Genomic DNA, 11,219 nt, shown 5'->3' on the forward strand with positions numbered 1-11,219 from the left:
GCCTTAGACCTTCCTTTGTCGTAAACTCCATAACCTATCAGCTTCCAAAGATCCTTATCTGGATCCTTCTCCAATGCAATCTCATCACAATAAGGCAACTTCAAAGCATCACATATCTCTAAGATGGTAAGATGGTAAGGATGACCTCCAATAGAGAAGGAGAGTGTGCCATCTAGAGCTCTAGGAGTAGCTCTCTTCTTGTAGCTCAAAGTTGCTAATGCAAGGAACTCCTTGGTGTGGTTCTCATAGGTCTGAAAGTTCTGCTCCATGAATGATCTCATTCCAAACCTATCAAGATACCATATCACATCTTCTCTGATTCCAAGCATCTCAAGAGTTGAGTAGTCGATTGCTGGAGTTGTCTTGATCTTCAGCATCTCAAGCTGTGCCAAGTAATCGATGTCTGGGTCTATGGCTTTACCAACAAACTTCACTTTCGGCTTAGAGGAAGGCTTGACCCTTCTTAGGAAAGATAGCTGAGTGGAGGTCTGCTCAATCTTTCGTGAAAAGATTCTTCTTTGCGCGGTAATGAAGGTGCATAGAGGCTCAACTTCACTCAGTTGTGTCTCGTTCAATGCATCATATGTCTCCTGCGAATGGGGCTTTTTCGCATGAGGGCTCTTCTTGGTTCGAATCAGTCAAACCTGAGAGAGATCCATGACCTGCAAAAACGAGATTCTCGTGACAAAGGATAAATCAGCTGCTTTGGTATCGATTTTTATGAACAAGGTGTTTATAGAGATATCACAAACACATTATCATGACAAACAAGCTGTAAGTGCATCACACATTACAAAATCTGAGAATTTCTGGTCAAGTTTGATATACTGATGTTCAACACATGAGATTTCTAAATCAGGATGATGTTTTATGCTCACTCACATGTAATCTAATCTAGTTTTCTATCAACAAGAACCAAACAATCCAGATTTGCAAAGCTGAACCAAACAGATCTCCAAATCTTGATTTTCTCAAAGTTCAAATCTCAGATTTTTGAAAATTTCAAATCTCTATGGTCTAAGTGTTTAATCATGCAATTAAACTACCCAGTAGTCTAGGCTTAAGTCCAAAGACAGATTCCAATCATCGCAAGGTGAATTTCTACTCATTCTAAGAAAACCCTAAATCTGAGTTCTTAAGAAAAAGTGAGAAATTTGAGCTCATACCTTGATGAAAGTGTTATGTGATGCTAGATTTGAAATCTCCTTTGAAAAAGAGTGAGATATGTTCGAAAATTTGGAAAGGATTTGTCAAGTTTGAAATTTGTCTTTTTCTCTAGATCTCCAAGCTTGTTGGGGAAGATGAAGAGAAACGACCTTTTTGATCTTTTAAATCCTCTTTTTCATTTAAAAAGTTGTTTTTCCAAAGAAAAAATTTATTTTTAAAGGTTTAGAAGACTTACCTGGCGTGTTTAACACAGAAATTATGCTTCGGGAACTTCCCGGTTAAATCCCGTATTAAAACGGGGAATTGAAGTTCCGATTTACGGGAAACAGGGAAAACTCGCCTGGGAGCCAAAACAGAGCCGGCCGCGGGCCAGGTGTGCGCGCCCACGGTAAACTTGAGTTGGGCCGCGGCTGAAATGTGCGGGCCGCGGTAAATGGTGTTTCGGCCACGGCAGGACTGATTGCGGCCGCGGCAAATGCTTACAGGAGTTCCCGGTTTCTCCCGTTTTCCTGCTTTCTCCTCCTATCTTTTTGTATTTTCTGGTTTTTTTTTTATGTTTTTGGTTTTTTTGGGTTTTATGAAAGCTTGAAATGCATAAAAAGAAAAGAAATCAAATAGAAAAGAAATAAAAAGAAAAGAAAACCATACCAATGGGGTTGCCTCCCATTAAGGGCTTTTGTTTAAAGTCTTTTAGCTAGACTCTTGGCAAGATTAGGATGGAGAGGAAGAGACAGGACTCCTTGAATTAAGAGTCCTTGTGGCCCTTCTTAGCCTGAACTTTGGATTTCCTTCATCTTGAATCATAATCTCTTTTCCTTTCTTGAGGATTTTGCATCCTTGAGGACATATTTTGTATTCTCAACAATTCCTTCAAGATTTTTCTCCTTTTCCTTGCTGATGTCTGGTGGCACCACTATCTTGATGTTCCCAAATTGCCTAGATGCAAGTGTTTTTAGTTCCTTCTTGTCCTCCAACACCTTCTCCTTGTCCTTGTCTTTTTGATTTGGAGCTGGGTCTGGTGTGGTCTTATAGAATTTTCTCCTGTCCACATTTAAGAAAACTAAACAGAAATTTGCATGGTCAATAACAGCACCTACAGTAGCTAAGTATGGGCGACCAAATATCAAAGGTTTGTCTTTGTCCTTGTCCATCTCCAAGACTTAAAAATCGGCTGGAATTGTTTTGTTTCCAATGATCACTGGCAAATCCTGGATCATTCCTTCTGTTCTCTTTTGAGATGAATCACCAAAAATTATCCTTATTAGAGATGGGGCAAATGCTTACGGGAGTTCCCGGTTTCTCCCGTTTTCCTGCTTTCTCCTCCTATCTTTTTGTATTTTCTGGTTTTTTTTTAATGTTTTTGGTTTTTTTGTGTTTTATGAAAGCCTGAAATGCATAGAAAGAAAATGAATCAAATAGAAAAGAAATAAAAAGAAAAGAAAATCATACCAAAGGGGTTGCCTCCCATTAAGCGCTTTTGTTTAAAGTCTTTTAGCTAGACTCTTGGCAGGATTAGGATGGAGAGGAAGAGACAGGACTCCTTGAATTAAGAGTCTTTGTGGCCCTTCTTAGCCTGAACTTTGGATTTCCTTCATCTTGAATCACAATCTCTTTTCCTTTCTTGAGGATTTTTGCATCCTTGAGGACATATTTTACTTCTCAACAATTCCTTCAAGATTTTTCTCCTTTTCCTTGCTGATGTCTGGTGGCACCACTATCTTGATGTTCCCAAATTGCCTAGATGCAAGTGTTTTTAGTTCCTTCTTGTCCTCCAACACCTTCTCCTTGTCCTTGTCTTTTTGATTTGGAGCTGGGTCTGGTGTGGTCTTATAGAATTTTCTCCTGTCCACATTTAAGAAAACTAAACACCGATTTGCATGGTCAATAACAGCACCTACAGTAGCTAAGTATGGGCGACCAAATATCAAAGGTCTATCTTTGTCCTTGTCCATCTCCAAGACTTAAAAATCGGCTGGAATTGTTTTGTTTCCAGTGATCAGTGGCAAATCCTGGATCATTCCTTCTGTTCTGTTTTGAGATGAATCACCAAAGATTATCCTTACTAGAGATGGGACTAATGTGCCTATACCAAGTTTCTCAGCAATAGATTTTGACATGACATTCACATTAGCACCAGAATCACATAAACAATCTAAAAATTCAATTACAAATATTGAACAGGTGAATGAGAAACGCCCTGGATCCTTAGACTTTTTGATTCTTTGGTCAGGTAAGCGTTTGGATACCTTAACTGGAATGACTTGGCTTCTCTCATGCTCGGTTTCAGAGTCCTTTATGAGAGGTTCAGGTGTCAATCTCCCCTTAGAGTCTGCGACAAGTTCTTCCTCTAAAATTGTTGTCATAGCATTGCAGAACTTCTTTGGGTTTTCTTCTACTCTTCCTGGTAAAACTCCTGGTTGATTTTCGGCTCCTTGATTTCTGTAAGAGAGATTGATGAAGTTGGCACAAGAGTTCCTAAAGTTGTTGTTGAAAGCTGGACTAAATCGATTATGATATGCCTGGGCTCCCATAAAATTGATTTCTTCCTCTTGGTACATGCCATCTTCTTCATATCTTCCACCTTCTTCATTTCCTACAGCAATATCACAAGCATGTATATTCTTGTTTTGAGACTTAAGAAGTTGACTTACCATGCTTTTTAGCTCAGCAATATCCCTTGATTCATGACTAGTGATAGTCTTCTTTGATCTGTCATACTCAGGGTTGTTGTTGCAGTTAGCTACAGCCAGATTTTTGATGAGTGCTCTCCCTTGTGGTATGGTTTTTGAACTGAAATCTCCATTGCTGGCAGTGTCAAGAGAAAGTTGATACTTTTGCTGAAGTCCTCTGTAGAAGATGCTTAGCAGTTTTGCTCCAGAGAAACCATGATGAGGGCAGTCTCTCTCATACTCCTTGAATCGCTCCCAGGCTTCATAGAATGATTCTATTGGGCCTTTTTGGAAACTTTTTATCTTGTTTCTCAGCTGGTTCGATCTTGACTTGGTGTAGAAGTGGTTCAGGAAAGCTGACTTGCATTCTTCCCATGAAGTAATAGAATCAGATGGCATATATTTCAACCATCTAAAAGCTTTATCACTTAGAGATAAAGGAAAAAGCTTACACTTCACAAACATAACTATCCTGTGGAGCTTGGATTTTGATGTTTGGACTTGGAATGGATTGATATGATGCTGCTTGAATTTATCCTGATGATTTTCTTTCAAGCAAAAATCATTTTCAAAATTTTTGAGATTAAATCCCTCTCATTGGCGCTAATGGCTCTTTTTGAGATTCTTTGATGAATCAGGTACCATGGGAAGAACAAGGGAAGCAGGCTCAAGTGTTGCTGCAACAAGGATGCCACAGAGAGTAAACGAGAAAGCCTGTGCTTCAGGACCCAAGGGAAAATCAGTTGCATCAAGTGCTAAAGCAAAGAGCAAAGCCATAGCCACAACATCAAGGGCTCAAGGGAAGCAAAAGAGAGCTGAGAGAAGCTCTAGTGAGGAGCTGAGTGAGGAAGGGGACAATGTGGCTTAACCAGCACCTGTGCCTCAAAAGAAAAAAAAGGTGGTCAAGAAAACAGAGCCAAAGTCGGTCACTTACAATGACTACCTCAAGAAACTTCAAGCTGTGTCTCATGAAGGAACAATGTACCCTGATGTTGAGATGTTGAGAAAGATGGGTATTTATGAAGAGGTGAGAGCTGTGCTTGACAACATTGGTCTGGGGAACATCATGGAGGTGACTCATGAGTCTTACAAAGAGCTGACTTGCCAGTTTCTTGCATCTTTGCAAGTAAACTTTTATAATAATGATGGACCCGCTGATTTTGAAGATGGTTTTGGATCACTTGACTTTCAGAGAAGTCTGTGAGTGATTTTGGGTTCAAGATTGAAGGGAAATATTCCGCCAGGTACCCTAGGAATGAAAAGAGAGAACTCTGGGATTCAATTGGTAATGGCAGTTACATGACTGGTGTAGCTAAGGCAGCGGACATCAGAAATCCAGTGCTGAGGATGGTACACAAGGTGATTGCTCAGACATTTTATGGCAAAGCTGAGTTTAGCCATCTTTATGATGAAGAGTTGATGCTGATTGGTGAGGGTATTAGGTGCTATGTTCCTGAGTTCTTCAATGGACAGTCATTCTATGGAGACAGTTGAGGGCCAACAATGGCATCTCTTCTCATCAAGAACTTCCTTCACCTAAGGAAATGGGCTTTCACCACCACCTGCAAGAACCCTTCAATACGCATAGGAGGCCTGATCACTCCTATCATGGATCAGTTGCATCTTGCCAAGACAAAGTTCATTGAAGGAGTTGTGGGAAATTCTTATGCCTATAATCTCACACTTGGGGAAGTAAAGGTCAAAGTCTTGCTACCAAACCCATCACTCATTTCCCTTTCAGAGAGAAAGAACATCATGTTCTATATCACCAAGGAGTTGCATTACAACCCTGAGATTTTCCCACCAATTCAACAGCTGAGAAAGAAAACCACCAAGTCTCAAGCAGCAGGTGATGCTCCTGGTGATGGAGCTGCTGATCAAAACTCTATCTATGGGAGCAAAAGATACAATTTCTCTTCTTATGATGGCAAGATGCCTGATGATGCCACAACAGCTGCTCATTACCGCACAAAGAGCTTGAGAAGATGGAACTGCTGGCAAGACAAGAACATAAAGAAGTTGGTTGGTACAGTTTCTACTCTGGTTGAGACAGTCAAGAAGATGGGTACAAAGATAAAAAAGCTCAATGCTAAGTTGGAGAGGTTCCAAAGGGGAGAAGTTGGTGAAAGCTCTCACCAAGGTGAACCACTCAGGAGCTTTGATGAGCCGCATGGACAAGACTCGGATGAAGATGAGCTCAAGGCCAAGAGAGCAGCAATGGAATTGCCATCAGACCAGTCTTCCAACCCGTCCTATGACATGGGGTCTCCAGCCCCATCACTCAGCCCTTGACCAGGCAACACTCCGTTCTCTGTATATATGCTTGTAGTTAGCTTATTTTCTCTTGCACTTTGTCATTTTTGCTTTGTACTTCTCCTTCATGCTTCTATAACACAAGGGACTGTGTTATTTAAGTGTGGGGGAGGAGTTTCATCTTTTACTAATCTTGTTTTCTGATTCTTATTTTCTACTTTGAGTCTTGAGTCACATTCTTGCATGCATTCATATAGTTGCATCTAAGTGCATATAAAAACCATAAAAAAAAAATCAAAAAATCTCGAAAATTTTCACAAAAAAAATGTTCATGGAGCTCCATTCACATTTTAGGACTGAGTCTAGCTTGCATCATATAGGTTGCATCTTGCTGGGAGTAATGATAGGTTTTTTCCTCGAGAGTACATCACTTTGAGAATTTGGACCAAATATGCTTGTGAAATGATTTCTGTGCTTGCAAGGCTTGAAATGATCTGAATCTGAGAAGCAAGTTTGAATTGAACTCAACTCTACTAAGTGAAAACCCTGAACTTGACTTGAAACTATCATTTGGTGCATTGTTTGGATAAGCTTGTGGATACCAATATACATATTTGAGCTAGAATCCTGTTTTTACCATCTTCATCCTTAGCTCAAATAGCTGAATCCACATTTGGATCAGTGTTACCTCACCCTGAACCCATCCTTCTTTCAAGCCAATTGTTTGTGTGTGATTGAGAGGCCACCTTGGACCAAACTTAGCAGAAAATGTTAGGTTTAGGGCGACAAGGGCAAGTCTCATTGAGTGTTATGTTCCATCATCAAGGAGCTGAGAGATTTGGCAACATCTAAGTGTGGGGGAATACTTGTTGGTGAGTGGAAAAAGGAGAAAGGTGAGAACTAGGGGATAGAAAAAGAAAAGAAATCAGTCTTGGAGTTTTGAGTCAAAGAAAGTGAGCTCTAGTGTTTTGGAAAGAAAGAGTCTAGCCTCTAAGTGAAAGGAAAAGAAAAGAAGCCAAAGAGCTCAAATATTCTAAAGAGAAAGAAAAAGAGGCTAGAGATTACAAAAAGAAGTGAGAAAAGAGCTGTGTAAAGTTTTAACTCCAGGACTTGAGTGTGAAAATGAAATGTAAATCCCCTAGTGAGAGAAGAAGGAGTGTGAAAAGTAAGCAAGTGAGGAAACTTTGAGTAGAGTGTGGGGTGGGATGAGTCCTTGCCCTTGTATGCATAGGTTGCCTTTTACCTTTAGCATTCTGCCAAAGTTTTCTCATTCATAGAGAGATCCCCTTTGCTGCATTGAACCCACTCAGGCGCTGATGAGATCATTTTAGTCTCATAACCTCACCCTAGCCAAACTTTACTTATTTGAACATTGCATCATTTAAAATCTTAATGAATGTCAAAGAGTTGAGGAATAGGAGAGCTTGTGGAGATTTCTTGTTATGTTGTTATATCTGTGTATGGCCTTGCATTGCATATTGAGCATGAACTTGAATTCTCTTAGTGGTCACTTCTCTCAAAGGAAATATGAACTCCCAATTCATTCAACCTTTCTCTTTCATTTGATCCTTTTTGCTTGATGACAAGCACGGGACAAGTGTGGGGGAGTTGATGTATTCATAATTTTCATTACTTAGGATTGCATTTTTGGTCAAATATTGAGTCTCATGCATACATTTGGGTAGTTTTCAATGTTTTTGTCCTTATAGTTGGTTTAGGATAGGAGATGCATTAGGTTCTATAGAGTCTTGCATTTTGGAGTGTTTACAGGTCATCTGGAGCAAAAAGGAATCATTTGGGACAGAAGCCGTGGAGAGACCCTCGTGTGAATGCATCAGAACCGGACAAGTGTATAGAAACCGACAATCCCTCTACTTCATCACCTGGAACGGAGCACTGGCATTGCGATCCAGCCTTTGGTGCCTTCATCAAGATTCAAGAGGGATGAGTCTAGTTTCCGGAACGCCTGATATTTTCCAATTTAGAGCTGTGTTCTGAAAGTTGTGGCAATCAGAAGGAACACATGTCTCGCAGCTGCTAAAGGACCAAAACGACGTGACTCAGGAAACCGGTGGAACGAAGCCCTTGCCGACGTCTTCTGGACTCGGAACCTTCATCAAAGTTGTAGCTGACGGAGCCCTCTAGCTCGTGGAGTTGACAGACAGATGTTCGGATCACTGAGGTAGAAGTTATGGAGATTTTGGTTTAAGCGGCATGCATTCCTATCGACCAGAGTGTACTTGACAGTTTGGTTGATATTTTCAACCTGGAGCGCCGAAATATTATCGACCAGATGTCGAGGTGATGCATGTCGATATATTCTCAGCCAGTCTCGCCGAAATAATATCGACCAAACTATCGACTAGGTGTTTGGTCGATATTTTTGTTAAGAGAAGCTTTGTAACCTATCGACCAGAATATCGACCAGGAGCACGTCGATATTTCTCTCGATCCAGTCCGAATTTGAAGACTTTAATGGGCCAATATCCTGTTTCTTAAGGGTTGGCCCATTAAAAAAACCCTTAGTATAAATAGTTTTGAGACATTAATGATTAGGTTAAGCTTTATTTCCTTTGTTTTCTTTGCCTCTTTTGTGAAAGACTCCTTTGAAGAGAAACATTCCCTTTCTGAGAGTTTGAATCAAGAGAAATCAAAGATCTTTTGTCTGTTTAAAGCTGCAATCTTTCTTATCTATCATCTCTGTCATCATTTCCATCCATTAATCATGCTAATCTTCTCAACTTGCAAAGGTTTAAGAGAGATTAGTATGATTAGTGAGTAGTTTAGCTTAATGAGGTTCTAGATGTGGAGGTTTAGGGTTTAGGAGTGCTTAGGGCTAGATTCATTGATTCATTTCTCTAAACAGCTGTTCTCTAGGCTAGATCCTTGCACATCACTTGTGATCTAGATTCTGGGAATTTCATGCACCACAAGTGTTTGATGAAATTCCTGAAAGAGTTGTATTAGAGGTTTAAGCATTTGCTGCATGATGTCTTGTTATTTGCTTGAATGATCCTTTAGAACTGTTTTTAATTCTCATTGATTCATATTTCACAAATGATGATTTGGTTTGAAAATGGATTAGTGTAGAGGTTAATGCCTTCATGAGAGGATTAATCTAGATTAGAGTTCTTAATCACTTGAATCTTGTCTCATCATTGTCATTAGCACTTCTTGTTTAGCACCAAAGCACCCTAGCCAACTATCACATCTAGAATCTCATACTCCCATCATTTCATATCATCTCATCTTGTTTAGTTGTCATTGCTTGTTTGTTTTTGATCATTAATCTTTGTTCTAGGTTTAATCTTGTTTTAGGTATTAGTCACAAACAATCTTCACCATTTGCTTTAATTAAGAAAATGTCTTATATTCTAGTGTCTACCACACATTGGACTGATAAACCCTTTATGCTGCAACAGCTAAGGGATTGATAACCCCTATTTAGAGCTTAAAAACCTCTAGTTATCAATTACAAAGACAAGGGATTGATAACCCCCACTAAAGGCCTAAAAACCTTAGTTATCAGATTTCTAGGAACTTACTTTTTTGCTGAGCAATGCAGGCGATGCCTAGGTGACCGGGACGATATGAGTGTGATTCTGAGTGGACGCTTGATTCTGAGAGGTGACATGGTTACCGGTTTCCCAGATTTTACGGATCCAGGAGTTTGAATTCGTGGGATGAGCCAGAATCGTCGAGTGATGATGATTCCAGTTCAGTGCAAGAGATTTACGTAATTGATTCTGACACGACGTGTGAATCTTAGCCAGAAGAAGGAGGTGATTATGAGGAAGCTGTACTGTCAAACCCGAAGAAGTTAGCCGGATTAGACTTGGACATTGATATGGAAAGTATTCCGCAAGAGCCAGAACTGGTGGATGTCTTTGAGATGGCGCAACCCTATGATGTATTTACGGCAGTTGAAACAGAGTATTCGGATGTGGAGATCTTGGAGCCGTATCAAGTGGAAGTTATTAACTTATCCACTGATAGCACGACATCGATGCTGAATGGGTCGAGTGGGTGGTCCACGAGCAGTGAGCAGTGGTAAGTTGACAACCAGTGACTCTAGCAAGACTATGACGAGTTGGCCAGGAGGATCGCCCTCGGTTTGGGTACCATATGTGTTTAGGGTGGATTGTGGGTACCAATACCCACCACCAGATATTCAGGTGGTGCAAGAGCAGATGCCAGAGCAGGTTTTGTATCAAGTGGAGGAGGTGTCAACCACAACGGAGGAGCGTGAGGATAGCTCAGAGTTATCCCATATGAGACAACACGAAGCAGATTAAGCCATGAGATGGGAAGCCCTTACATGTCTCGATCCGAGAATGCAGCAAGCGATAATGGAGCTGGGAATGAAAGGATGGGAAGATTGTTATAACTATGAGGAAGGAAGCCAAGCTCGAAGGTTTGTGCAGTTTTTCCGACCGTTATGGGATCATGTTCAGATACCAGAGGATTTTTACTATGAAGCCAGGGTGGCCCAAGAGCGTGAACGCCAGGAAAAAATTAAAAGCATTGGGCGGACAAGGAAACACACTTGGCGAATCGGTGGAACTTGTCTTGGAGACCCCACTTAGTGCTGAATCAAAGTGGAAACGGAAACTGTGCTGGTGGTACAAGTGAAAACAAACAAGGAGGGACATCAGACGGAGTTGTACCTCAAATGGCCGAACCGGAAAGAAATGAGACTGAAGGAGGAAACTCAAGGGTGCCGCAAGCAGAGATGGGACCCAGAAAAATGAGAATGAGTGATCTGTTAGATCATTTAGTTAGAGATGGGGCATGGAGATATGACTCAAATAGAGCAGAGTACAAATGCCGACAGCAACGAAGTGAAGAAAGAAATATTGGAGTACAAAACGAAGCCGGTAAAGGATCGAACGCAGTAAGGCGTGAACCAGATAATGAACCACCGAGACAGCTAAGGATAAGAGCCACAACGCGTAAAAGGGTGGCCGATCAACAAAGACCGTGTACCTGTTGTGGATCGACAAGTCACTTTACTTGGGCTTGTCGCCAAGAAGTGACTCAGCCGAGCTCAACAGAGAGAAGGAGGGTGTGCATGGCATGTGGTGACCGAAACCATACAGAAAGTGACTACTCACAGTTGTGGAGCACTAG

General features: G+C 40.9%; 1 non-coding gene across 1 annotated transcript; it reads left to right on the forward strand.

Annotated features, from left to right (window-relative positions):
* Positions 1–4,047: 4,047 nt before the first annotated feature.
* LOC112085717 lies at positions 4,048–4,153 on the forward strand. The gene has a single exon (XR_002899016.1). It is a non-coding gene; the product is annotated as a small nucleolar RNA R71 (small nucleolar RNA).
* Positions 4,154–11,219: the final 7,066 nt, after the last annotated feature.

The sequence above is a fragment of the Eutrema salsugineum genome, unplaced genomic scaffold (assembly GCF_000478725.1).
Source record: "Eutrema salsugineum unplaced genomic scaffold, Eutsalg1_0 scaffold_3, whole genome shotgun sequence".
In the NCBI taxonomy this organism is placed as follows: Eukaryota; Viridiplantae; Streptophyta; class Magnoliopsida; order Brassicales; family Brassicaceae; genus Eutrema; species Eutrema salsugineum.